The sequence below is a fragment of the Saccopteryx bilineata genome, chromosome 4, assembly GCF_036850765.1.
Source record: "Saccopteryx bilineata isolate mSacBil1 chromosome 4, mSacBil1_pri_phased_curated, whole genome shotgun sequence".
Classification (NCBI taxonomy): domain Eukaryota; kingdom Metazoa; phylum Chordata; class Mammalia; order Chiroptera; family Emballonuridae; genus Saccopteryx; species Saccopteryx bilineata.
In genome coordinates, this window is record NC_089493.1 from 154,713,269 (window position 1) to 154,740,325 (window position 27,057).

The 27,057-nt window shown below is 53.7% G+C and overlaps 1 protein-coding gene across 1 annotated transcript in view; it reads left to right on the forward strand.

Annotated features, from left to right (window-relative positions):
- Positions 1-27,057, forward strand: part of UNC5A (unc-5 netrin receptor A) — a 56,633-nt gene that overhangs the window by 570 nt on the left and 29,006 nt on the right. The gene's annotated exons all lie outside the window — the stretch shown is intronic.

Below are 27,057 nucleotides of genomic sequence, written 5' to 3' on the forward strand. Positions count from 1 at the left end.
GCTAGTGTAGACGCCCCACGTCTCTGGGCGGGGGAAGTTTGCTGATTGCCCGGCCCCAGAGCAGGGTCAGGGGTTTGAATCAACGCCCAAGGGAGCCTTACTTTGAGGGTCGCGGATTTAACAACATCCCTAGGAAATCGAGGATGGGTAGCATCTGCCTCGAACAGCTTTTCGCAGTTCCCAGCTTGGCACCTGGCCTCTGCCCACGTCCAGAACACAGTGTCCTCCTCTGTCCCCGCCACACACGCTCGCACACGTACACACTCAGGCGTGGAGGTGCATACACCAGCCCCCAGTCCTTGCAGCTCCCACAGAGCACTGCGGGCCCCTGGCTGGGGCTGGGGCTCCTGCCTCCCTGGTGCGTGGGGCCAGAGTTGTGTAAGGTGGGTCTACTGCCGCTTCCCCTTCTCCCTTTTTCTACACAGCCCTGTACGTCTCCTTGGCCACCCTAACCTGCTTGGTAACTCAGCCCTCAACCCACCTCCTTTTTGGGGGGAGGGTGGAGGATGAGTCTCCTGCATCCTTTGTCTTCTCTTCCTGAGCTTCCAGATTGAGCTGTTGGGGCTACCTGATCTCTGCCCCCAACCCATGTACTTAGCAGAGCTGAACTTATGTGTGTATGGGAGGGGGGGTGTCATTTATGTGATCAAGAGGGCCTGGGGCTTGCCATAGCAATCCTTGATTTTTGCTACCACAAGAACCCGGGAAGTGCTCCTCTGTATGCTCCCCATTTTTAATCCTGGGGGTATCAGGAGAGGGTTAGGGTTCCCAAGGTTCAAAGCCACACTGATTGGAGATCAATGAGCGAGTGTTCAGAGACCAGCCTGATGATTGAGGCTGATAGCTGTTTCCCTAAAGGGACTCTGTGTAGTGCAGCCTGTACTCACCACTGTCTGGCCGTCCTCCCATCTGGGCCCCTCAGTCTTCCCTCTACCTCATCCCATCCACTCCATTTCCCTTCTAAATCACCCTATCACCCCTCTTAAACCCTCACTTTAACAAACCTTTCTGCACCATTATCTCCTCTTCTAATCCTGACCGAGCTGGGAGGCTACACTGCCACTGGGTGTGTGTCCATATTTCACACATGTGCATGCTAGGAGTGTGTGTGCTACAGTCAAGGGGTGCACATTGCACCACTGACCGTGGTGAGCTGGAGGTGTTAATGTTCCTCACCCAGGCAAGGTGTTGCCGGACACCAAGTAGGTGTCCAGGGAAGGTTTACTGAGTCGGATGTGTGAGAGGGTTATGTGGTTATATCTGCATATTGCCCACATGAGCACATGTAAGAGCTGTGGGTTGGCATGTGTGCCCAGGTGATGAAGGGGCCTGGCGGTGTGTACAGCACTGGTATATCTGTGGCCTGCCGCACATGTGTGACAGTTGTGAACAGTTGCACAGGTGAGCATGTGTAGATAAGGGAGTGACGGGTGCTGGTGAGACAGAGAACCACAGCCATGGGGTATGGGGCACATGGATTCCTCAGGAGGTCACAGAGTCAGGGAACTGCATCCCTGGTTGGTGGGCACCTGTTGGGGCCTGGACAAGGTTATCTGGGGAGCTGGCAGGTGGGCCCCTGTGCTGAGGACTGCCTCAAACAGCCTGCCTTCAGGCATCTACTCACAGCCTGGGGGAGTTGCTGCTGAAGGGCACAGAGGGGCCCTCCTTCTCGCCTGGGCCTCCTACTGTTGTCCCCCACAGGCTCTGGGCACATGTACCCAGACAGGCCTGCCCTGTGTTGACCCCAGCTCCTTCTGCATTGCCCTTCAGCTCCTCACAACATCAGCCAGGGAAAAAAATGTGAGTGGCTGAGGGAGGGACCGCCAGCCAGGCAGCAGGGGGCACCAGGGGCCAGCTTGATGGCAGCCTCCTGCTCCCTGGGTGAGCGTCCGCTCTGGGTCACACAAAAACCTGTCCCTTCAGCACATTTACCCGGTAGGCCCCTCTCTGTGCCCCACATATGGGACCCACCTGTCTCACAGGATTTCCCATTCATGCTGTCACCTGCCTTTCTGACCCTGTGGACTGCACATACCTGTAGGTTTCTCTTCACACAGATCTTCGCAGTCCCGGGGGAGGGGTACGTGGGGTACTGATCCATCCTGACCCCAATAATTTGTCCTGGTGGTCTTTTCCTCAGGCCCCACGTCCATCCTCAGGGCTGGTTTGGGACCCCTCTGTCCACCTCTCACCCCCAGACTGGAACAATTGATTGGGGGGAGGGCGTCTTAATTCTTTAGGGCTAAGTGGTACCCTGCTCTCACTCACTCTGCCTTGGGGATGGGGGGGGGCTAGGCTTTGGGGCCTCCAGGTGTCCCCAGAAGAAGGCTGATCTTCTGACTCCCTTTTGCCTGTGTTGGGAGGGGTTTCCCCGAGGAGCCCAGGGATTGGCATAGATTCAGGTACCAAAACCCCAATCAAGAGGCACTGGCCTGGTTCCTAGGAGCAGCCAACTTTGGTCTCAGCCAGGAGCCAGTCCCCCACCCCCTAAACACCCTGACCTCCACTGTCTTACATCCCTTCCTCCTGTTGGCGCTGCTCTGGGCCACAGATCTGCAGACTCTAGCTGTTCAGCCTAGAAGTCAGGAGCTGCCATTGGCCCCAGGTGGGGCACCCCTTCTCCAAGGGAAGGTGCCAGTGCTGGGCTTGGCTGCCTCCTGGGAACGTGTGTCCACACACTTGATGCCTGGGCCTGCTCATTCCAGGCCAAACATTTCCTGCTCCCCTCTCACCCCTATTCCCTGAGCCTGGGGCTGGAAAACTTAGTCTCCCTCAACTCTCCCTCTTCCTTTTCGCTTCATTTCTAATTTGTCACCAAGTCCTCCAGCTCAGTCCTACTTGTGACATTGTTTGTGTCTCTCTCCTTCTGTCTGTCACTCTCCCCCAAACTCCTTTCTCTTTCACCCTTTTCATCTAGACCAGTTCCATAGTCACTCGCATCTATGCCTCTCCCAAGCCTCCTCCACCTAGACCAATGCCCCTGGTGCTTAGACTGGACCCTGAGCCTCGCCAGTGCCTGCCTCCAGCCGCAAGTCCAGGGACCCTTTGGGACGCCCCTGAGTCACCACACTTCACTGGGCTGATCTTTTCAAAGGGAGGTACCCTCCCTAATTCTAACTGCTGCTGGGCTGTGCATCCACACCCCAGACAATCGCCAGCCTCCTCAAGGAGGCTGGAGAGCCCTTGCCTTACAGAACCTGTACCCCTTGGCCCTGCCAGCTACACTCCCCACCCTGCACCCCAATATCTTCAGCTCTATCTGGAGTGTTCTGCTTATCTTAGCCCTCAGCTTTAATCCAGCCCCCTCCAAAAGGCCTCCCCAACTCCTCCTAGGGCCCATGCGGGGGCCTAGGCATAGTGATGAGTGCTGAGTGGGCTACAGGACAGAGGTGCTGGGTCCTTGGCCCTGGAGAGGCACTCGTGGCCTGGGCCAGCTGCCAGAAGCTTCTGGACTGAGCCACCTTGCTGTTCACTTGCTGTTCAAATGCTTCCCACAAGCATTGCCATTATCCATGGCACTAGGACCCTGCTCTCAGCCCCCAACATGCTCCAAGTCACAGCCAGCAAGTACTTTTTCCCCTCTTTATTTCCTCTGCCTGAGTTTGGGGTCTCTGGCTAAGCAGGGAAGGCTGCTGCAGAGGGGGAGAGAAGTTTGCTGCGCCTCCTCAGCTCTTCTCCCCATCCCTGTCCTTGAACACAGACTGCCCTGCTCCAGGGCGGCTGGAAGTGGCACCTGTCCAGGGCAGAGACGAGCAAGGTGAGACTCCGCCGTGGGGTGGCTGTGCCCTGGCGCCTTATACAGATAGCAAGGCATCTCCCATGACTATCTGTGTTTGTGGATTCCTCGCACAGGTTGTATATCTGTGTATACTAGGAACATCCTATCTGTGTAGACTAGGAACATCCCTTCCCACCCCTACCCCTTCCAGGCATAGATGTTCCCAGATGGGTGTCTTCTCATGTGAATGTCGTTCTGGGTCCCAGAGCTGCAGACTCAACCCCCTGAAAGGTGGAGCTGAGGGGCACTAAGCCATGGCATTGCCCACCCTGAATGGACAGTCTGCCCTGGGGGCCGCCTCCTCAGCCCCACCCCCACCCCCATCCTTGGGGCTGGAGTTGACACCAAGACTTGGGCTGCTCTGTGCAGCACCTACTTGGAGCTCCTGATTGAGGCTGAGCCCCAGGAGAGCCTGTCCCCTGTCCCCACCACACTTGCTGCTCAGATGGGTGCTCAGCTTCCCATAAGCAGATCTACCAGTACACCCTTCATTCTTCTTGTCAGCTCCCATGGGAATGGTTTCAGAAAGTCTTCCTGCCTTTTGGGAAGACTCAGCCCCTCTTCCTATCAGGTGGAGAAGGGCAGGGGTTTTGGAGGCAGATGGGTCCAGGCTTCAGGCTAAGCCACCCAACAAAGAACTTTTACTCCCCAGCCTGTTTCACATCTGTTATGGGGTCACATCTGCTTCCTGGGGTTATGATATAAGTTGATGGGCAACATAGAGAGCACCCCGGGGTGGGCCTTGACTTGGAGTGGAGTGCCTATGGTTTGTCTCCTTCCTCCATTTTTCTGGCATTTGAAGGTGCACAATTTAGGACAGGTGAGGTCATAAGCTGCTTTGGGCCAAAGCCTGGAGATAGGGGAGAAGGTCCTTCATGTGAGCTGCTTCACTTCTTCCTGCTCCAGGCCCAGGCAGAAGTCATTGCCCCCACTCCCCATCTGCACACTCACCACCCCCTACAGGGACTCAGGCTTGAGTACCTCCACAGGGTACAGAGCCTTGTTTGGGGGTTCTGTGAAGATGATTTGGGCTCAGCTTGTCCTGGAACTGTGTGCTGATGGTCGCCTTTGACACACAGAACATGGCAGCAAAGAGGGATGGGAGCCCTAGGTGGACCTCAGTTCTAGTCTTGGCTCTGCCGTTGGAATGCTTTGTGATCTTGGACAAATGACTTAAGCTCTCTGGGCTGTTTGTCTCTGAATACTAAAGGATTGAACTTGATGACACTATTGGGGCAGAGGCAAGTGCCAGGAGGTGGCCTTGGGAGTCTGGGGTGGACTGTGTACTCAGCAGCAGGTTCCCCCAGACACTGCTCACACTTGCCCAACACCTACCAAAGCCACCCGCTACCCTGGCAGCAGCTGGCTGCATTGCCTTGGAGCCAGGGGGTTGCTGCTGCAGGGCCGAAGGTGGCTGTGAGGCAAAAGTAAAAACTGAGTCCCTGCACCCAAGCCAGGAACCAGGGTTCTGCTTTAGCTACTGAACACCCTCAGTGGCTAAAACAGCCCTTCTTAGGGCCCCCAGTGCCTGAGCCCCCCCCCCCCCCCCCCCCCCCCCCCCGTGGAGGCACTGATGTCAGATGCAGCAAGCAGCCTTTGGCCCAGGAGCCAGAACCCCAGGCATGTGGAGGAGGGGTGGGTTAGTTAGCAGGCTCTAGAGTCTGGGTTTAGACCAGGGCTGGGACTAGAGTGAGGCAATGGAGGGGTCTTGGGTGCAAGTGCAAGGTCAGCCCCTGCGAGTGAGAGCCCTGGGCACACCTGGGCCTCACCCTAGCCCCTTAGTCCTGGCTGTGGATCCACTCCTCCCTGTACATTTTCAGTTTCCCTGTTAGTCAGACGGAGTCATAAAAGGACCTACGTTATAGGGCAGTTGTGTGTATTAGGCAATCTGATGCATGGCAGTCCTAGCACACAGTAGGCACTCAATAAATGCTCTCAATTGATGGTGCTGGATACAGCAGAGGGCACTGTTCTGTCCACTCCTTGGAGTGTGGTAGTCCCTCTTTGTGGAAGAAGATGCAGCTAGGGGTTCAGATGGGAGGGCAGAGGCCTGAGGGGAGGCCTCCATTTTGGGATAAAGTCTTTTCTCTGCCCCTTTGAGGCGCGGGGGCAGGACATATAGAAGTCATAGTGTCACCACCACCCCCAAGATGTGGTTGTTGGCTGGCCCATCCTAGCCCCGTTTGAGATGGGGAGAGGGGGAGACTATAGAGATCAGAAAGGCCTAAGTAGCAGCTGCTCATCCCGAGTAGGTCAAAAGGGACACGTTTTAGGTTCCATTCAGGTGAGGGAGGGGGCCCTGAAGTCCCTGCCTATGAGTGGGGCCATGGTGAGAGCAAGGATTGCCAGTATCCTGTCGTGATTGTTGAATTCCCTAGACCAGCTCCTCCCCATGCCTGGATGTCAGAGCTGTGTCCGTCTGCAAGGCTCAGGGTCACCTTGAGCTCCAGGCAAATATGTGGCTGGGATTTGGGGACGGGTAGTCAGTGTAGATGGACTGAGCCTGAGGGACAACTGCAGGGCTCCTGGGGAGGAGCTCTGGGCCCTGTCTCCTCTGCCCTACCCCCCTCCACCGCCAGGGTGGCAGCTGCAATTCCCAGCTTCCCACCCCAGCAAGCCCTGCTGGCAGCCTGCCGGGGGTACACCCCGAGTTAGATCCTACCCCTCCTAATCGAGGCGGAGGCCAGTTGGAGTTGAGGGACTGCTGTTTTTTCCATGTCTGTATCTCCCCACCCCCTCCCCCAAAGGGCGCCAAACGCGGGCAGGTAGGAGCAATAACTCCTGCAGTGACCAGGGCCTACCCCCTCCCCAAAACAACCCCATTCGGTCGCTCGTCCGTGTAGTTGACGGGCGGCTGGGTCCTGGGCTCGAGGCGGGCCTCGGACCGGGCCGGGCGGGCTGCAGGACCCTTGGGCCGCCGTGGGGCGGCGGCGCCTGGGCCAATGGGAGCCCGAGCCAGGGAGGGACCTGCGCGCCCTGCCCGCGGCCGGGGCCTTCGTCCCCACGCGGCGCAGGGAGGTCTGCGCGGTGAACTCCACGCGGCGCGGTGCAGGGGCGGGTCCCTCCGCCCGCCAGCCCGCCCGCGGCCGCCCGCCGGATTAGCGGCTCTTTGTTTGGGGCCTATTAACAAGTTCCTGGCTGAGCGCTCGGCTGCCGCCGGGGAGCAAGCGTCCAGCTTCCGGGCAGGCGACTGGCAGCCTCCGCAGCTCCCCAGTTCCCGCGCCAGCTTCAGCCCCCGCCGCCTTCCCGGGCCCAGCGACGTGGCTGGGCGGTGGGCCCCACTGGCAGTCTCGGGTGCAGGACGTGCGGAGACCGGGCTGACCTACCCCGGAATGGCGGAGAACGCCTACCCCCAGAGCACCTCCTGTAGGTCGGGGGCTTCAGATGTACCGCTGTGGTCGTCCCATTTTACAGACATGGGAGGGCTGCGTCCCAAACTCTCGTCTACCTGGGGTTCTTGTCTAGGTCTTTGACACCCAAACGCATTTTCACGTTAAAAGGAGAGAAGCCTGGGGCAGGAAGCGGGAACCTTCCGTGGCTGTCACATTTTTTATTCTTAATTAACTTGGTGGTAACCAGTGGCCTGAGCTGGGCTCTGTTTGCATTGTCTGACAATGTACAAGGTAAGTGCAGTTAGTCCCATTTATCAGATGAGGACGCTGAGGCTCAGAGAAGTGACAGAGCTGAGACCTTGTTACTGGTGGGCCTCACCCCTTCCCCACTCCTACCCTCCCATGTGGCCATTTCTCGTCAGCCCACAGGAGAAAGTCAGAGTGCTTTGATGCTGAGACTAATCCCTGTGCCCATTTCCTCCTCTACCTCCTTATTTCCTAAACCGAGCTGTGTTGTTTTCCAGATTACAGAGTGTTTATTACAAACCCCCCTGTGGAATGGCTTTCTGACTTGTCCAGGACCAAAGGTCTTCATGCTTAAAGTCACTTTCTTATAATGAGGTGAAATCCTTTTCTGTCAACTCCTCCAAATGGCTCTTGGCTGTTCTTTCTGGGGCCACTCAGAATGGCTTCCCCCTGTCTCTGGATGTCAATCCCAGGAGCTCACCCCACTGTGACAAAATTCACCAGCATGCGTCTGTTGAAAATATGGAAATCCCAACCTAAATTGATGTTAGCCAAAAACAAAACACGATTTATTGGTGCATGTAACTGAAGAGCCAGGGGTGCAGCTCTGGCTTCAGGCATGGTTGGATCCAGGGAGAACACTGACCAGGATTCATTTCTTCTCTGCTCTTGGGGTACTGGTGCCACTCACCACCAGCCTCTCTCCTCGAAGTCCCAAGGTCACTGCCAGGAGTTACCAGTGCTACATCCTTGCAGGTGCAGTCTGGGAGCATGGGAGTGAGGGGACAGAGAGTGTCTCTTCCCTCAGCCATCCAACAGATGTCCTCCAGGTCTTTCCTCATTGGTCTTGCTCAAGTGCTGTGTGTGTGTGAGCCAGTCGGCACAGCGAGGTACACGCAGTTGAGCTTGGGCCCAAGCCACCAAAGCCATTGTCCTATTACTCAGCCTGTTTGCCACTGTTCATAGCTTCCTGACAACTAAAAAGGGTTGGGCACATTGTCCTCAGATTTATGTCATCAATACATTTTGCCCAAGTATTTTATAAAAATGTTGAATAGCACATAGCCTGAGGCTCAAGGGTAAAGACCTGATTCTGGATTTACATGAACTATGCTAGAAAACAATGCTGGGCATGTAACATGTTTTGCATTGCCTTAAATGTGCTGTCGTTTGTTTCAGAGATCTCCATTTGCTGATCCTGAGATATTTTATCAGGTGCCTGGCAATCCAGACACACTGTTGTTACCAGTTTGGCCCTGATCTGCCAGAACAGTCACCTTACAGTAAGGGAACCTGGTCTGGTATGCCGGGTCTGTGGAGGAGGTCCCAGCATGTCTCTCAGTGTCCTGGCTTCCCTCGGTCACCTACAGCTGACTGAGAAGCCCGGCCAGAATTGTGCCTGAGGTTTGCATCAGGATCACCAGGCTATGGCTATTCCAGCTGTTTGGTTTTCTATCTGTCCAGCTTCCACTCCCGGTCCCACCAGAGAGCAGCTTCGGTGGGTATTGCAGGGACCCTTTCATCTCAGTGGTAGGGCCCATGCGGAATAAGTAAGTTATTTCTCCTGTCCTAGTTCCTTTTCTGCTCCACAGCCCTCTTTTTAAGCCTATTTTTCCTTAGCTCATAAATGTATGAGAATTGGCTTCTGTTGCCTGCATATATTTTTTTGATTTTGGAAGTTTATTAAAGCTGGGGACATCTAACTGATCCCTTCGCCAAATACAACTTTCATTTTTTGAAAACTAGACCACAGCTCACGCATCTCCTTTTCCATGACGCCCTCACCCCCACTTTCTCAGAGATCAGCAGTGGGTTCTACAAGCCCTGCCAGGATCTGGTGATTTACCCGGACAAGAGACTTGACCTCATCCAGGACAACCACTTAGCCCATCCTGACCTCTCCTTCTGCTCTTGAGTGCCTTCTCACTAGAGTTTGTCCCCACTTTCCACTTCTGTGTCCTGATGTACAAAATGGGGGAGTGGGAAGGCCGGCTTCCCCGTGCCCTCCCAGTCTCAGGCCCACCCTTTCCTGGTCCTTCTCCAAGCCCCTTCTGCTCTCTGGTAGCTGTTGCATTTTCCACAAACCTCAGCCTTTCTTGCTCAGTTGTCTACTCCATGCCTCTCATTGGTGACTTTGTGCTTGGTTTCGGATTGTCTCTCCGTGCTGGGCACGTCTGCCAGACTCTGAGTCTACCCAGATGTCTTGCAGCCACCCTGACACTTCCCTAGATTCCTTCTTCCTTTAGATCCTTTGGGATCACACAGCCAGAGGTCATCTTTGAGACCCACCCAGTCCTCCCAAGACCCCTTTTCTTTCAGACCCTTGGCTATACTGAGGGGCCTGTCTTTGGTGTGAATTCCCTGAAACCCACCTCCCATAGGCTAAGACACCGTTTTGAGGGTGGTCAGCATTCCTTCCCAGCAAGACTTGCTAGTGAATTTAACAGTGGCTCTCTGGGAAGGCTGGGAGACTGATTTGTCAATTGCTGTGGTATAAATACTCCCACCACGGCCTATTTCAAGCTACCAATGTAATGTTGAACTTGCAAAGTTCTAGACATTTTAGTGATGGGCTCTCCTGAGCCAAGCTGAGCTGGCTATAGCACTTTGCTATTCCCTGTTCCCAGGAAGGGAGTGACAAAGGCTCCTTAGGCTTCTACCAACAAGACCCGTTGACCTCCCCAGGCTTGAAGGGGCTGCTCCTTCCAGCACTAGGCTTTTAGGTGGGCTGAGAGGTGGGGAGTTGGTTAGGTACCAGACGGTTGTGGTTGAAAACCAAAGCTCTGGAGCTGATGGTGTAGGCAGGTGATTTCTGCTCTCACTGCCTTGATTTTCTTATCCAGAACATGTGGGGAGTGAAAGGCTCCTACTTCAGAGGGTTTGAAGGATGAAATGGGTTATTCCATGTGGATACCTTATGCCAGACCTACAGTGACTGCTCTATGAATGGGAGGTCCTACCCATGCTGAGTGGATAGAAGCAGCTATGCTCACTTTTGGACTCCCTTTGTGACAAAGACCTGTGTGTGTGTGTGTGTGTGTGTGTGTGTGTGTGTGTGTGTGTGTGGTTTGGAGGGGGTCATGGGGTCCTGAAGGTCTAAAATCCTGGGAAGTGCTCATTTTGGGGTGACGAGCTTTCACCCCATGAGAGGGCTTGAGAAGGAAGGTTAATGTGGTGAAGGATGACTCACCCAGAGTGATGTGTCCACTGTGACTGGAAGCCAGGTGGGTTCCTAGGACATGCAGGGGGGGCGCCACAGTGACATTGAAGAGCCCAGACAGTCTGGGCAAGGACAACCCTCCTGCTGGCCTGCAGGCTGGTTCCTGGCCAACCTCCCCATCCTCTAATCCCAGGTTGTGGGGGCCCCAAGGCCAGAGGAGGAGAGGGACTTTGCCTGGGACCTTGGCATGTAGTGGGATTGGGCCAGACAGTGAAAGGGGGAGAAGAGCACACAGGCGTTCCCTGGTGACACGTGCGTGCAGGGAGCCGGGAGGCACAGCCTGGCTGGAGCAAACAGTGCCTGTGGGGAGCCGGCAAGCGTCAGAGCTGGCTGCGTAGTTGAGCTGGGGAGCGACAGGCAGTGAGCAGTGTTTAAGGAAGATTAATCTGGCAGCACATGGATAGATGGGAGCAAGGAGAGGCCGGAGGCAAGGAGACCAGCCTGGAGGCCACAGTGGTCATCCAGGCAAGAAATGATGAGGGCTCCCTTCCCAGCGAGCAGGCAGCAGGGACCGAGTAGGAGAGATGGATGTGGGAGACACTGGAAAGGAGGGGCCTCTGGATGTTGCATGTGTGTGTGTGTGTGTGTGGGGGCAAACATGATTCAGAGCTTCTGAGCCTGGGGAAGTGATGTCAGAAACAGAAAATGAACAGGGAGCTACAATGGGGAGAAAGCAAAAGGGCAAGAGAGCCCCGCCGGGTGGGTTCCAGCAGGAACTCCCCTGCCAGGTCCTGCCCAGAACAGGGCTGTCAGGCAGGGCGATCAGGCAGTAAGCAACAGAAACTGACTCTGGCGAGGGTAAGCCTAGGGAACATCACAGGGTGGTGACAGCTTACAGATGCAGTAGGAGCAGAGGGACAGCTGTAAAGCCATGTTCTAGGAGAAAGGATCTCAAAAGGGTCAGGGTGGCAATGGGCTGTCCTATTTAATTCAGACCACTGAAGGCAGGAGCGACATTTTTTTGCTTTGTTCTGTGTAACCTCAGAGGGCAGGGTCACAGCCAGCAGGTGAGACACAGGAGGCTAGGAAAGACCTTTCTGACAAGCAGTGAGCAGTGGGAGAGAACAGTGGGAGCCCAGGGAGGAGTCCAGGTTTTGAGAAGGAGCATGAGGCAGCTGTGAAGAAGGCTGTAGGGAAGGCTACGTGGATGTGGCCTGGCAGAGTCCTGCCCAGTCCCTGGGGGATTCCTGCCCCATAGGAGGCAAGGGGTGCCACTTGAGGGCCAATGCTCAGAAGCACATTAGAGAGCTGGGGAAGAGGTGGGTGGGCAGGATGTAGAGGCCACTTGGAGTTAGTAGAGCTGGGATGGAATGCTGTCAGAGCCAGAAAAGGCTAGGCTACTTGAAGGCTTCCGAGGAGGAGGGGCAGGATCATCAAAGCACTTGCAGATAAGCTCCCTGCAGGTAGGCTCGGAGGGGAAGTAACTTTCTCACACCACACAGCAGCCACCACGGAGCCTGGCCCCAGCCCCAGGCTCTCTGAGCACCCATCTGTGTGTGGAGGGGGGGGGGGCAGGGGGCCTGGAGGGCTCAGGACCCCCTGAGCTCTTGAGGGAAGTAGAGAGGCTGGACTGGGGGACAGGGCTCGGTGGAGCAGTCACCTCAATCGGTAGAGGAGCAGTGACAGAACCCTGTTGTGTGCTGGGCCTGCCTTCGGCCCTGCAGAATGAAGCATGCATGGTGGGCACCGTCCCCACCCTCAGGAGTTCATATTCTAGTAGGAGGAAAGGCCCATAAACAACAGAGTCAGAGAATGCTGACTGCTCTTCAGGAGCTGGAAGGCAGGCAGAGAGGGCGTGGTAGGTGGCAAGTTAGGCAAGTTAGACTGGACGGTCAGGCACCTGTAAGGAGGTAACTTGTGAGCTGAGTCCTGAGTGACTGGAAGGAGTCCACTGTGGGCACAGCTGCCCCAAGGCGGGAATAAACTTGGTCACTGGAGGGCCCATGTGGTCTGGGCACGGGAAGTGTGGGGCTGGGTGAAAAGGCAGCATAGATGTATCTGCAATCATTTATACTATTACTACCCTGTGGCCCCTGAAAGGCACAAAGTTTCTGAGGCAGGTCCAGTAAGGCCAGTCAGGGTGAGGGAGGTGACTCAGAGGTGGCATCGTTATGGGGAGAGCCCAGGTCTGGGTGGCTGGACACAGCCTGGACTAGGGGTCAGGAGGCCTGGGTCCCAGGTCTGCTCTGTATTCAGTGTGAGCCCATACCAGACAACTGTCTGCCTCATTTGTAAAATGAGTAGAATGATCCAGAATGACTGGGTCTGGGCTATAATGGAGCTGATCCTGAGGCAGGGGCAGGGATGCAGGCAGGGATGGGAGGACATGGGGAGAAGGCAGGACAGGCCACTTCACCATCCTACAGCCTCAGTGGCCCTGTCCCCACCATCTCCCATTATCAGTACTAGCCCGATGAAGTGGATTCTCACTCTCTTCTCAAGCACATTGATGCATATATATATATATATATATATATATATATATATATATATAGTTAATTAAGGTGAAATTTATATAACACAAAATTAGCCATCTTAAAGCATACAAATTAGTGGCATTTAGTACATTCTCAATGCTGTGCAACTATCACTTCTATCTGGTCTCAAAACATTTTCATCAAAACCAAAGGAGACCCCATTAGCAGTCATTTCCCATCCCCCCTCTCCCCAGCCCCTGGCAAACACCAGCCTGCTTTCTGTTGCGCTAGATGTGCCTTTTCTGGGTGTTTCATGTAGATGGAGTCATCAACACGTGGTCTATTGTGACTGTCTTCTTTCCTGCAGCATAATGCTTTATGGTTTGCCCCACGGTGTAGCACGTCAGTACTGCATCCCCTTTTTTTGGCTGAATAATATTACATTGCATTGTATGGAGAAACATCAGTACTGCATCCCCTTTTTTTGGCTGAATAATATTACATTCCATTGTACAGAGAAACATCTGGTTTATCTGTCACTATCCATTTGGGCCGTGTCCCCCTTTTGACTGTTGTGAGTAATGCTGCTTTGAACATTTGTCTGCAAGTATTTGTTTAAACCTGTGTTCAGTTCTCTTGGGCGTATATCTAGGAGTGGAATTGCTGGGTCATGTGGTGATTCTGGGTTTAGTTTTTTAAGGCACCGCCAAACTGTTTTCCTTAGGAACCACACCCTTTTATATTCCCACCAGCAGTGCCCGCGGTTCCAGTTTCTCCACATGCTCATTTTTGATATATTAAATTCTTACAAAAAAACGACTTTTCTCCTCTCTTGGTGCTTTAGACGTGCTTGGATCTGGGTGGAGCCTGCCACCAGGCTGCCCAACCCCACCTGGTTGGTCTCATGGTCCAGGATTGGCACCAGAGGGCAGGTTGGGGGACCAGGGCACCTGGGGGCATGGGACTCTACTAACTCTCCCTGGCCCTCTAACCTCCGGCAGTGGGTCAGGCTGGCCATCTGCCACCAGGAGGGGCTAGGCCTCTCCTGCCCTCTGTGACCCCTGCTCCCTCCACCCCTTACCTCCTTCTCCAAGGGCCCCAGCCAGAGCTGCCTGTGCTGCCCCTGCCCCGTTTGGCACATGTGCCTCATCACCAAGATAAATGTGGCCACAAACAATGCAGCGGCTGGGTGCTAATTTGTCAGACGCAGTGCGTGGCTGTGATTCCGAATACATTAACATTTTCACATGAAATCATTTCAATTTTTAGTGATTAAGAAGTATTTGTTTTAAAGCATCAGGGCAATTTACTGCAGGCCTGGGAGGTAGTGGGGGCAGGCGAGCCCCAAGTGTGATGTCATTTATGGGTACCAGCCCAAGCAGAGCTCATGCCAGTCACTACCCTGTACCTACTGTGGCTTCCTGGATGTGGGGCTGGAGGTGGCAAAGACTGGACAAGTGACAGGACCCAGGGTAGAGGGAAAGCATGGAATCTAAAGGTCCCTAGAGGACACTGGGGTCCCAATGCCTCAGCCCACCCCCCCGTCTTCTCCCCTCGTCTCCATGCCACTCAAGCCTCACTCAGAGTGGATTTGCAGGGAGGTTCCCCCAGGCCCTCTAACCTCAAGTAGCATCCTGACCCTGTTTTCACTTCTCCCTGGCACTTACAACATCTGGAGTGGCCTTTATGGACTTATTTATATCTTTCTTTTCTACTCCCCACTCCCTGCATTAGAACATAAGCTTCTCGAGGGACTGAGGCCTGCTCACTGCTGTGTCCCCATGCCTAGGACAGTGCTGGTACTAGAATAGAAGCTCATTATTTGTTGGCTAGACAGACGGATGGATGGATGGATGGATGGATGGATGGATGGATGGATGGATGGAAGGGCAGGTAGACAGGGAGGATGGAGAGTTGTTCAGGGGACACAGAAGACCCTCGCCATACCACGTGTCCTGACATCCTTGAGTCCAGTGCCCTCTGGGACTTGAGGAACACCAGCCCTTCTCAGGCAAGCGATCTCTGGTGTGCCAGGTTTCCAGGCACCTGGGAAGTACAGTTCATTAGCACTGGGGCTGGTACTCACAAGCCTCCAGCCCCTCGCTCTTTCTTATCACCCCCACTCTTTAGCGCCTGTCTGTGCCTTCCTCTCTGGGTGGATGGGAGCTATTGAGGGGTTCCCTGGGCTTTTGGACAAACCAACTCTTGCAGGTCCCAGCTGCTGCCAGCCTTCTTGGCCAGGAGCTCTCTGCTCTCCTCCTGGTGGTTCCCAAGCAGGGTGGCCCTCTCCAGAGCAGCTCACAGGACAGCTAAGGGCCTGCAGGGGGCACACGTGTGGCATGTGTGTGCTTGTATACGGTGTGACAGGATGTGCTCAGAGCTTTGCCAAGTGAGAGTCAGGCTCCTGCAGGCCCGTCTCTGTCCTGGCCACACAGGAGGCCCTTCTGCACCCTTTTGTGCCTCCCCACCTTCTCTGACCCTGTATCCCAGCCCCAGATCAGACCTCTCCCACTGCATGCCCCAGTGAAAGGAAAATAACCGGAGTTCTTATCGTTCAGCAGAAGCAACATCAGAAAACAATTATTGTTTTAATTACCTGCTGTTGTGTACAAGACAATGAGGCTGTAAAGTACGATAAAACCTTTCATGTTAATGGACTGCCAGCCTGGTCCAGGGTACAATTTATGGGACTGCAGCTGGCAGCTCCTGGCAGCTAGTATGGAGTTCCTGGGGCTTCCTCTTCCTGTCCCTGGGGTGAGGTCTACAGTGCCAGTGGCCAGTGCACCTCTTTTGTCCCTCTTACTTCTGCTGACACAGGGACACTTACCTTCTCAGCCCAGAAGTGCTCAAGACAGCTTATACACAGGAGTGTCCTCGAGGCCCCACACCCAGCAAGGTGAGCCTTGGATCGGCCCCTCTTTCTGCTCTTTGGAAGACACGCCATTGTTGGGGTTGGGGTTCGGAAAACAGGCCCTCTCCCCACACCCTTGCTCTGCTGTGGCGCCATCCTCCAGCCACTCGGGGCCAGGGCCTTGACACCGTCCTGAACTCCTGTACCACCCAGAGCTGGTCCACCCCATAAGCCTGGTGACCTTGAACCTGTCTCCTCATCCCCTATCCCCGTTTCCCTCTTTAGAGCCTGACCACAGGCTACTGCCTCATGGCAGAGTTCCTCGTCAGTCATCCTGGTCCCAACCAGCCCAGCCCCACCACTGTGCCTGCGTCTCTCTAGCGCCCCCCGTGGACAACTCTGTGCAGGAAGCAGCCTGCTTTTGTCCTAAGCCCTTTCACATGTGATCTCATGGGTGACTTACAACAGAGCAGTGAGGAGGGCTGTCGCCATGCTCTGACCAAAGTGTGGAGAAGCAAGTGTGTGGCTGGCCATCTGACTCAGAGGGCTGGTCCAAAGACTAAAGAGGGTGACAGTCCTGAAGTGCTTGGAATGGTGCCAGGAATAGAGTGCATTTCTACTCAAATAATTCTTATGGTTGTTTTGCTATTCTGCCTGGAAAACCACTTAACTTCTCTAGTTACCCCTCACTGTCTTCATCTGTGGAGGGGACAGTGCTCAACTACCCCATAGGATGAGAGCACCAAATTAGCCAGTGTCATAGAATGTGGCTGAGGGCAGGGTGTGTGGTAAAAATTTAAGACCTGTTAGCTGCTGTCCTTGTTGTTGCCATGGTAATGGTGGCCGGTAGTTGAGTCTGTGAAGATAAGTCGAGTCCGCATTCTACAAGGCCCTTAATGCCACAGCAAAGGGTTTTGAGCCATTCCAGAGATGTGGGAAGCTGCTGAAGATTTTAAATCAGAAAAGCCGTGTGATTAGATCTAGGTTTTAGAAAGCTCTTGGTGGCAGATCTGTGAGTGAGAGAGCACAGCTCAGTACAGAAGGCTCCAGTGGAGGGCTGGTGTGGCAGCCATGGTGGCAGTGGGCAGGCAGGGCATGGCCACCCTTCAGGCAAAGGAGAGAGAGGACAGTCAGGTCTGTATGGGGCTGGCTTCTGCCTACACTCATACCTTCTTATATCCTCTCTTCCCTCTCTGTTGCCAGCCGTGGGACTGGCACGCATGGTGGCCACTCTTGCCTCCAGGACGTGGATAATTGGCTGAGGCCCAGCAGGAACATCTAGGGCCAAGTTGCAGTAGGAAGGAACTGAACTCAGGAGAATCCTTAGGCCATTGCCCCAAACTGGGGTGGGGCTTCTCTGAGCAACCTCAGGAGCCTGGCTTTGTCCCCTGAACAGGCTTCGGTGCAGCAGGCTGGATGGCTTGGGTCTGTCGAGATGGCTTTGCTCATTAATTCATTCATCACCTACTCATTTGTTTATTCTTCAATTCATGTCTTCATGTGTTGAACACCATCTCTGAGCCAGGCCTGGAGGCCAGGGAGCGTGGGGAGCTGCACACACGCCCTCCCAGGGCCGATGTTCTGAGATGGGCAAAGAGCCAGAGGACAATTGAAGAAATAAAATCATTGCATGCTGTTGGGAATGCAGAGGAGAACAAAGAAGGGTCTGAGACGGGTCCCCCTCCTCTCTCCTCAGTCTCTGTCCTGTCTGCCTGTGAAAAGTGGCTCGTGCTCCCCAGCCCTGCCGAGATACATGGTTGGCAGTAGTGGCCAAGCCTGCCCCATATGTCTCTCTGTCTTCCCTGGATTACTCCTTTGTTCCGGCCATCACTTCAGAGCTCAAATATATTCCCCAGGGCCCGGGAGGGGCCATTCATTTAAAAATCCTACTATGGAACCTTCTCCTCTGAGGACCCTATGAGGAAGAAATATACTAGGGGAGAATGAAAACGAGAGCATAAAGGATCTTACTGCAGAATTCTCGAGCAGTGGGACAGATGCAGAAGGGAACAGGGCCCTGCTTGCTCGGAGGAGAATCTATCCAGAGGTATAAGTGCCTCCCACTCACCCCCATCTTGCCCTCTGCCTGTGACCCTGCAGGAGTCCGAGCGCCCCATCCCACCCTCCCTGGGAAAAGCTCTCCCCAGGTGCTGGGAGGTAGTGTCCCTGATTATATAGTTCAGTTTGCCGGTGTCCCGCCCTCATCTCTCACAGCTCTCTGAGGAGCCATCTGTGTGCTGTGAGGGTTCCGTAGGGACCTTCTCAGTGCGCTCCATCCCCTGTGCCAGGTGGCTAGGGGAGATATGTGCCAGTATGCCTGCCCCAGAGCAGAATGGAGTGAGAGAGGTTGGCAGGAGTGCTCTGGGCCCTAGTTGGTGCTCCTGTGACTCTCTAGGCTGAGAGTCATCACCCCTTTGGGATTTTAAGTGGCAATTGCTTCTCATGGAGGCATTTGGAAATTCCAGGACCCTGCCTTGCACCATGGGCAACCCTTATACTCTGCAGGCAGTGTGGCCAGGGAGAGAGGTGTTCTCAGGGTGGCCTGGTGGGGTGACAAGTGTTCTCACACATTATAAGAGTGTAGAGATGGGGCCTCTGGCCCAGGTCTGGCTTGTACACCTGGAGGTGAACATGGGTGAAGGTGACCTCACTGCAGGCTGGGAGAGCAGGAATGCCCACCCCTCTAGGTTGGCCCCTGTGGGCTCAGGACCACCTGCCAAGCTGTCTCTCTTCTCAGTGTGAGCAGAGGCTGCCTGCCTGGTCTGGCGTGTGCTCAGTGTAGGTTTCACACAAATGCTCCCGGGTGTGGCCTCTGGGCAACTAACTGGGCCCCTTGCCTATGGCTGAGAGAGGTCCGCGTCCAGGATTCTCTCATTACCCAGTCCAAATTTCAGGGAATTCCCTGATCCTCTCCCAACAGTTCCAGATGCCCCAGAGCCTCTGACCCATTCTTCCATGTGCTGGCACTTTCCTGCCCGGCTCCATCCCCGTTTCTCCTGTGAAGCATGTGAACTCCCTGGGTTTCCCAAAGGGCAGCATGAGTCCCCCTCAACATGCAGTGTGTGAGTGAGGGGGGAGTGGGTGTGGGGAACACTGTGTCTGAGTGTGGGGGGAGTGGGTGTGGGGAACTCTGAGTCTGAGTGTGGGGAGAGTGGGTGTGGGGAACACTGTGTCTGAGCATGGGGGAGTGGGTGTGGGGAACACTGTGTCTGAGTGTGGGGGGAGTGGGTGTGGGGAACACTGTGTCTGAGTGTGGGGGGAGTGGGTGTGGGGAACTCTGAGTCTGAGTGTGGGGAGAGTGGGTGTGGGGAACACTGTGTCTGAGTGTGGGGGGAGTGGGTGTGGGGAACACTGTGTCTGAGTGTGGGGGGAGTGGGTGTGGGGAACACTGTGTCTGAGTGTGGGGGGGAGTGGGTGTGGGGAACTCTGTGTCTGAGCGTGGGGGGAGTGGGGTGGGGAATACTGAGCATGGGGGAGTAGGGTGGGAAACACTGAGCATGGGGGAGTGGGTATGGGGGAACTCTGTGTCTGAGCACGGATGTCGAGGCAGCAGCATCAGTATCAGTGCATGCTTTGATAAAGGCTGTGTATATGTGTGTCTGTCCTCCCAACTGTGTTTATTTCAAGTGTTCTGGGGTATGGGTCCCATGTGTAAGTGTATCTTAAAATGAATTCATCTGGAATTCAAAACAACTATTTTAACATTGATAGGAGCTGACAAAAAAAAAGGAAACAAAAGGTTTGATTGAATAAACAGTCCTCGGGATAGAAAAGTGTAAGATGTGAGCTCAGCCAAGAATTGGAGCTAATCTTTTTTTTTTTAACATTTAAATAAAAGATCTGGAAGAAGATGTGTACAGAGAAATCATCAAGTTTGCAGTGAAATCTAAACTCTCCTGGTGAGCGATGAGCTTTTGGAAAATCTTATCTTGAAAGGCTGTAGACTGGGCAGAGAATGGCCAACAAGTGTTAGCTTGGGAAGATGACATGGATGGTGTCTGGGGAAGGGTATTTGGAGCTTCTCTTTTAAGAGGGACCGAGGTCGGCAACAGATGGCTGCACATGGTTGAGAAGAGAGTTTGAAACAAGACATAAATGTTCCCTTCTCCCAATACATGAGTGAGGGCTACCTGCATCCAACAATGTGGTGTGCCTTTTTAGGGAAGCAACAGCCCGAGATTAGAGGAACCTGGGCTTTGGTACAAACATGTGATCTGGGCGATTCATTTTCCTTCCTTGACCCTCAGTTTATATGTCTGTGAAATGGGGGTAAAGATCCCTGGGGGCCTGCTTCACAAGGTGTTAGAAATGCCAATGAGGAGGTAACTAAAAAGTTCAGTGCAACTGTGAGTGGTTGTTATCAAAAAAGTTGTGATAGGAAGGGAACTGTCGTAGAAAGTCACTAGCACATCTGGGACAACTTCAGTGTACAGAGAGAGGCCGAGAAGGAATATTGTCGGAACCTATAAAATCAGAAAGGGCACAGAAAAGGGGATATGGGCTCCCTCACTAAACCTCAGTGTAACAGAATGAATGCCTTCTAGGGCCTGGCCCCCACCAAAACTCAGGAGAGGTACATTTAAAAGCAGTAACAGGACATTTCCTGCAGCACTCAGCAGGGAATGAACTTTGAAAATCATTTCCCCAGAGGTAATACAGGTTGGAGATATAAATTGCTTCCAGAAAGGTTTAGATAAGTTCATGGATAGCAGAGTCAGAGTAGTTCTTGGGCAAAATTAGGACATCAGGAGGCCTGCGCCTTGAGAGGATGATGGCATGGGGCATGTCCTCAGCAGAGCCAAGTGCCCAGGCTGGACCTAGCAACCTGTAACCCTTTCATCTATATGTGTAGTGAGACAGTCTCTATTCAGGGCCAGCTTGTCTCTACCTCATGAGGATGGCTTCTCTCTTACCACACCGTTTACTTCCTCCTCAGTCCCTTGCTCCCATTGCCACCCCCACTCCCCTATTAGACTCCATTCCACAGAGTTCCCCAGCCCCACTCTCTCGTCCCCATTCTTACGGTGCTGACCTGTGCTCCAGTGCACCTGTCACCGCAGAGCATCCACCCCCTCTCTGTGTACAGTGTACTGTCTTCTAGCACAGGCACCTTGCCTGGCAGTGCCTGTGGACAGGTGAGGACTGGAAGCTCCTGCCAGCCCCCCAGTTAATGCTGTTGGCATGCCGCCTCTCTCTCCAGCTGCCTGCCCAGAGCTTGTCTCTAACCGGCTGCCTCTCCCAGGGACCCCAGCAGGGGCTGGCTGAATGGGGGCTGGTGTTCAAGCCCCCCAGAGATCCACAAACCTGGAGAGCTTGGGCACCTGAGGATGGACTCTCAATCACACTGGAGACAGGGTCACCACCAGGTAACAGGCCTGCTTGGGTCTGTGCCAGGTTATCTGTCTCCTGCAGAATGTCTTGGGGGACTGGAATTAGCAGGGGAGACAAGATTACGGATTCTGCTTCCCCATCATGATTCCTAGAATGTCCTCTCTAAGTCGCCACGGATGGGCTGTGTCGCTTGCTGAGTTCTGTTTTAGCACCACGGATAGCGGTCTCGGACCAGGCGCTCTCTTTCAGTACCACGGACAACTCCACCCGGTGCCTCAGCCAGTTCTTGAGCCTGCACCTCTTTTGGGTCCGCTACCTACCTTTGCCACCTCCTCTGAGCAGATGCCCACCACCACCTCTGGAGAATTCATTTATCTATTAGCTGAGACTTATTGAGTATCTGCCTGCTATGCGCCAGTCACTGTTACTGTATGATGAGCGCCCATTATTGAATAAAAACTCAAACTTGCCTGGTGGAGCCTGTGTTCTCTGGGAGGTGAACTCCCACCCCTACGGGCTACCACTGAGGTCCCCAGGGCGTGTTCCAGGTAAGGTGACCCGGCAGGCCCATGGAGGGTGAATGGATTATGCTTTTTGCAAACCTGCTTCTGCTACTTAACTCCTGTGAGGGAGCTGGAGAAGTAGGGAGTAGGGATTGATAAGGCCCATTTCAGATGGTATTTTAGGATTCTAGGATTCTAGTGTGATCCAGTCATGCGCCTGCTGAAAAGCTTTCCATGGTTCTCAGTGCCTCTGGGAATACATAGCAGTGCCCATCATTCGAGCCCTTTGCTAAAATGTTCCTGCTCCATCTTGCCAGTTCTAGTTTCTTACCTCTCTTCTCAGTTTCTTATATTCCAACTAAACTGGATTCTCAGTTAAGAATATTTTGGTTGCAATATGACAGAAAACTCAACTCAAACAGACTTAAATAGTAAGGGAATGTTATTGACTCTTGTAATTGGAAAGCTCAAAGGTATGGCTGACTTCAGACGAGGCTTGATCCACCAGCTCAAACAATATTGCTCTGGAACTGCTCTTTCCATCATTGGCCTCCTCACAGCAGCCCCTGGCCACTCCACACCCTCCCTGTCTTGGAAATGGAATGACTGTAGTAGCCCAGCCCCCACATCCTCACCCCTCCACCATTTAGAGGAGCACATTTCCTCATTGACTGGTCCCCATGGCTCTCCCAAACCAATCACCACAACCAGGGAGGAAATTCAGTCGGTTCACGCCCATCAGGGCCCACTCCTGGAGCTGGTGCAGTGGTCATTTCCATTCACCCACACAGATAAATATGGAACAACAGGGGACCCCCAAAGAATTGGGGCTGCTGTTTGGGGCAATGGGAGAACTGGAGACTGAGAAGGAGTCAACTGGTGTCAGTCATTGAGCATGCTGTTTCGTTTTCTGCTTCTGTGATTTTGCACCTGTTGGTCCCCTGTCGTCCCACCTACTGATAGCCCTGTGCCACCTTCAAAGCCCTTCTCAAATGCTCCTGACTTCCCGACACCACTCCTGTCACTCCCTTTGGGGAGTCATGTCTGCTTGCTCTGATCCCTGCCTGCACTTGGCTCACTTCTCCATCCTGTCTTCTCACCATTTCTTGATCGCAAGCAGTGAGGGGAGTGGACATGCATCCCAGGGCTCATGTGGGAGTTGGATGATGGATGGGTGCTGTCATGTTGGCTCCAGGGAGTAGGGTAACCTCATTGCTGAGCCATAGGCAGACCAGGAGGACTGGCTGACTGGGCAGGCTCAGGGCTATCCCTGGTGCCCAGGTCCACACGGCCTTGGCTGCCCCCTGCTGCCACCCCCAGTGAAAGCTTGGACCTGCCCAGTCTGTGGGAGAGTCTTTGTCCCTGAAGCTGCCCTGGCAGGACCAGTCTAAATGTGGCAGGAAGACAGGATGTGCGTGGAGGAGGCAGCTCAGCTCAAGAGTGGAAGGACTTGGGAAAGGGTCTGTGGGGGTCCCAGAGCAGACATTAGATGCAGGAAACACCCTCTGTGGCTTCACTCCTCTTCCTTCTCCTCAACATGTTAACCTTCTTCAGGCCTCTCTGGCATTGACCAGGGGCGGGGGAGTCGATGGGAGTGGAGGGCTGGTGAGGAAGACAAGGCTAATGCTGAGTGTCAGAGGGGGAAGAAAGAAACTCAGGGCACTGGGAGTGGCAGGTGTGAGAGTCTGCAGTGACTTGGGCTGGGCTTTGCATTGGAAGGGGCCAGAACTATTACTCTTTCCCACCACCAGGCCTCACAGCCTCCCTCTGATACAGCACTCACATCCGCACTTTCCCTTCTGTGCTCTTGTTTTAACAAGAGAGGTTCAGCAAGGGAGTGACCACATGTCCTGATCTCTCTGTCTGTTTGACAGGGTCTCTCACCCAGTCCAAGAGCCTCTGGTCTGGAGAAGAGCTCAGGGTGGCCAAAGGCTCGTATGTAAGGGACAAGTGCTGGTTCTCTGCTCATCACCTGGAGCCCTGGAGGGAGCTAGTGGGAAGGACAGAGGGAGGCTTCTCCCTAACCAGACCCCAAGCCTCCCTGATGATCACTTCTAAATCACTAACCAAGGGGGTCAGAATGTCCAGGTCAACTTCAGAGAAACCTCATTCTGCAGGGGGCCAAGCAGGGCCACATGATGGGAGGCCTGCCCTGGGGACCCCATACTGATGACCTTGCAAAGGTGGGGTGGGGCTAGGGAGAGTGCCCTGCTTCCCCCACCCACAGCGTCCTCGTGGGTGCCCCAGCTGTCCTTGAGCAGCCATGGTGGGGAAGGCTGCTGCCTCTGATTCCCTCACCCTGGATGCCTGGGCTTTGGTTTCCTCGATGGAGAACTTCACCTTCCAGAGAGAAGGTGGTATCTTAGTCCATTTGGGCTGCTATAATAAAAATACCACAGACTTGGTGGCTTACAAACAAATTTATTTCTCACTGTTCTGGAGGCTGGGAAGTCCAAGATCAAGGGCGCCAGCAGATTCAGTGTCTAATGAGAGCTCGCTTCCTTGTTCATAGATGGCCGTCTTCTCCATGCCCTCCATGATGGAAGGGCGAAGGAGCGCTCGAGGACCTTGTTAGAAGGGCACTCATCCCATTTGTTAGGTCTTCACCCTCATGTTCTAATCACCTCCCAAAGGCCCTAGCTCCTAATACCATTACATTGGAGGTTAGGATTTCAATGTAGGAATTTGTGGGGGACAGGGGGAGACACAAACATTCAGTCTATAGCAGAGAGGGATGAATGACTAGGCAATGAATAGATGCATGTGACTTGGTTGTGTATTGAAAGCCATGACTGGCAATGTGAGTGTCAGGAACCATTCTTGTCTCTTCTGCTAAACTTGTAAGGTCCTGGGGTCAGGACAACACGGTAATGATCTCAAAGCTAAAGTTGCAGGGAGCACCAAATGTCTGCTCCAATTTATTGCCTTTGAGCCACAGAGCTGCTCAGTGATGCAGGCAGTCGTGCTGCTGTTTGCAGACAGCGATGCGCCAGAGTCTGAGGTACTTGCGTGGGCACGCTGCTCACCAGAGGGGGTGCTGGAACTTGGACTCAGGCCTTCAGCTCCCAGATGAGAGCTCTGCCCACCACCTGGAGCCTCACCAGGGCTGAGGGACAGCATAGCAAGAGCCTTAGGACATAGACCCTGGAGCCAGGCTGCTGGCTCTTCCATGTCAGTCATGAGACCTTGGGCAGGTTACTTCTTCTCTCTGAACCTCAGTTTGTCACTAGTAAAATGGGAATAATGGTAGTACCTAACTCATGAAGTTGAGAGAATTAAGTGAGATGCTATATGCAAATATATGATGAAACAAAGATAGAAATTTTAATCATGTTAATTAAACACATGCTTATCATATGCCCTTGCAATACCACACTAAGAGAAATGAAGACATGGACACCCAAGGCCTCCATGTGAAAGTTCACAGTAGCTTTGTTGTTACCAGAATCTACAAACAGTACAGTGAGGAAAGCATGCTGTGGTGCGCCTGCTGCAGTACCGCTAAGCGGTGACCAGGGCCCAGCTCCCAGCCCGAGCAGTAATGTCCACGACCCTCAGAGGCACGGTGCTGAGTGAAAGAAGCCAGACACAAAAGGCTGCATACTGTATAATTGATTTCTGTGACATTCTAGAAAAGGCAAAACTACAACCACAGAAAGCAGATTGGTGGTTGCTGGGGTTGGCAGAAGGGGTTGACGTCAATGGGGCTTGAGGGGATGTCTTTGGAGGGACAAAACTGTTCTTTATCTTAATTGTGGTAGTAGTATTTGCAGAGACTCAACAAACTATAGATTTAAAAGGGGTGAGTATTATTTTATTTGAAAAAAGAATCCTGATCTTTAAAAGGCAGAACCAGACGTAGTAAACACTATGTGTTATTGTTATTATTATTGTTATTATTCACTGTTATGGGTATGATTACCCACAGAAGTGTCTCTAGATTGGTCATTCACATCCCTGGCCTTGCCCTGATGCCCACATTCACCCGGTTTGCCAGAGGAGGACATGAAGGGTCATCTCGGCCCGCACAGCCCCTGCAGTTGTGGACAAACAGAGAGGAGCACACAGGGAGAGCACAGCTGTTTCCTGAGTCCGGTTTCCCTCCTGCTGATTCTGTGAGGCTCTCCGCAACATGTTAGAAGGGAAGATGCCACAGAAAGAAAGTTTGTTATGAATTATTCTACTTAGGGCTAATTATAGGCACAGAGGACAGGATTGTTTACAAGCAAGAGGCAACAGGGAGGCAGAGGGGCCCAGAGGGATGGAAGCCAGATGGAGGGCTGGAGAGAGTTAAGCAAATGGGCTGTGTTTAGAGGAGTAAAGCACTTTTAAAGTAAAAGCTGTAACTAAACTCAAGTCCAAGCTAATGGAATGCAAGTGTCTTAGCAGACAGATCAGAGGCCGGGCCTTGTCATGTTTTTGAGGTGGACTAGGATCCCACAGGCACCAGAGTTCTCTTGGTAGGGTGAGGGGCACACATGGAGTCCCCCTCCCCTGCAATCCCAGGGATGTGGGTGATGTCTGCACCCACACCCAGCCTCACTGTTGTTCTTGCCTTTGCTTGTGCCAGGTGGAAGGGAAGGCCAGCCTGAGCCCAAGATGGGTGTCCACTGGTTCTAGCAGGCTGGTAAGGGAAGGGTCAGAGGGGACTTGGGTGAAACGTGCCATGCCTATAGAGTGTAGCCAGCTGTGGCTCAGGGGGCATGGCCTGGTTTGGCCTCAGTTTCTGCTTCTTCAACAAGGAGTAGAAACCATTGCTTGTGTAAAACTTCCTAGTCTTTAAATGTTGGTTTAAACCTGAGGACCAGCAGTTTGCAGCCTCTGAAAGCTAGCCTGGCCTCCTATTGTCCCAGGTGGAAGACAGAGTTGAGGCTCAGTGACTTGCCCGAGACCTGCCCTTCTTGCATTGAGTCACAGTGGACTCCTGGCGCAGTGCTCTCGACACACAGCGGTCACATAGCAGGCTGGGTTGGTGGCCCCCTCAGCTTGTCAGAGGGCACCGGTCTGGCCTTCCCTGAGCACCAGCAGTGGGCCAAAGCTTTTCCAGTTATTGACATCTGGACACATCACCATCTGCCCACTCAGCGAGGCAGGATGACAACAGGTGATCTTGTGTTGCCTCCTGCCTTCCTCCCTCCCTCCCTCCCAGCCAGGATGGTTCCTCTACTCTCCCGCCCCCGCTGCATGCTTTTCGAAAAACATTCCTCCTCCTCTCTAACCGTTCAGGTCCCACAGCCCCACTGTACTGCGGTGGGGCTCGCTCTCCTGCGCCCACAGCACAGCCATCTCTCTACAACTCGGACTCCACCGGCCCTGCTCCAGAGCCATCCCTGCTCCCACGCTCAGTGTCATGGCACAGATTCGCACCCTTTCTAATCC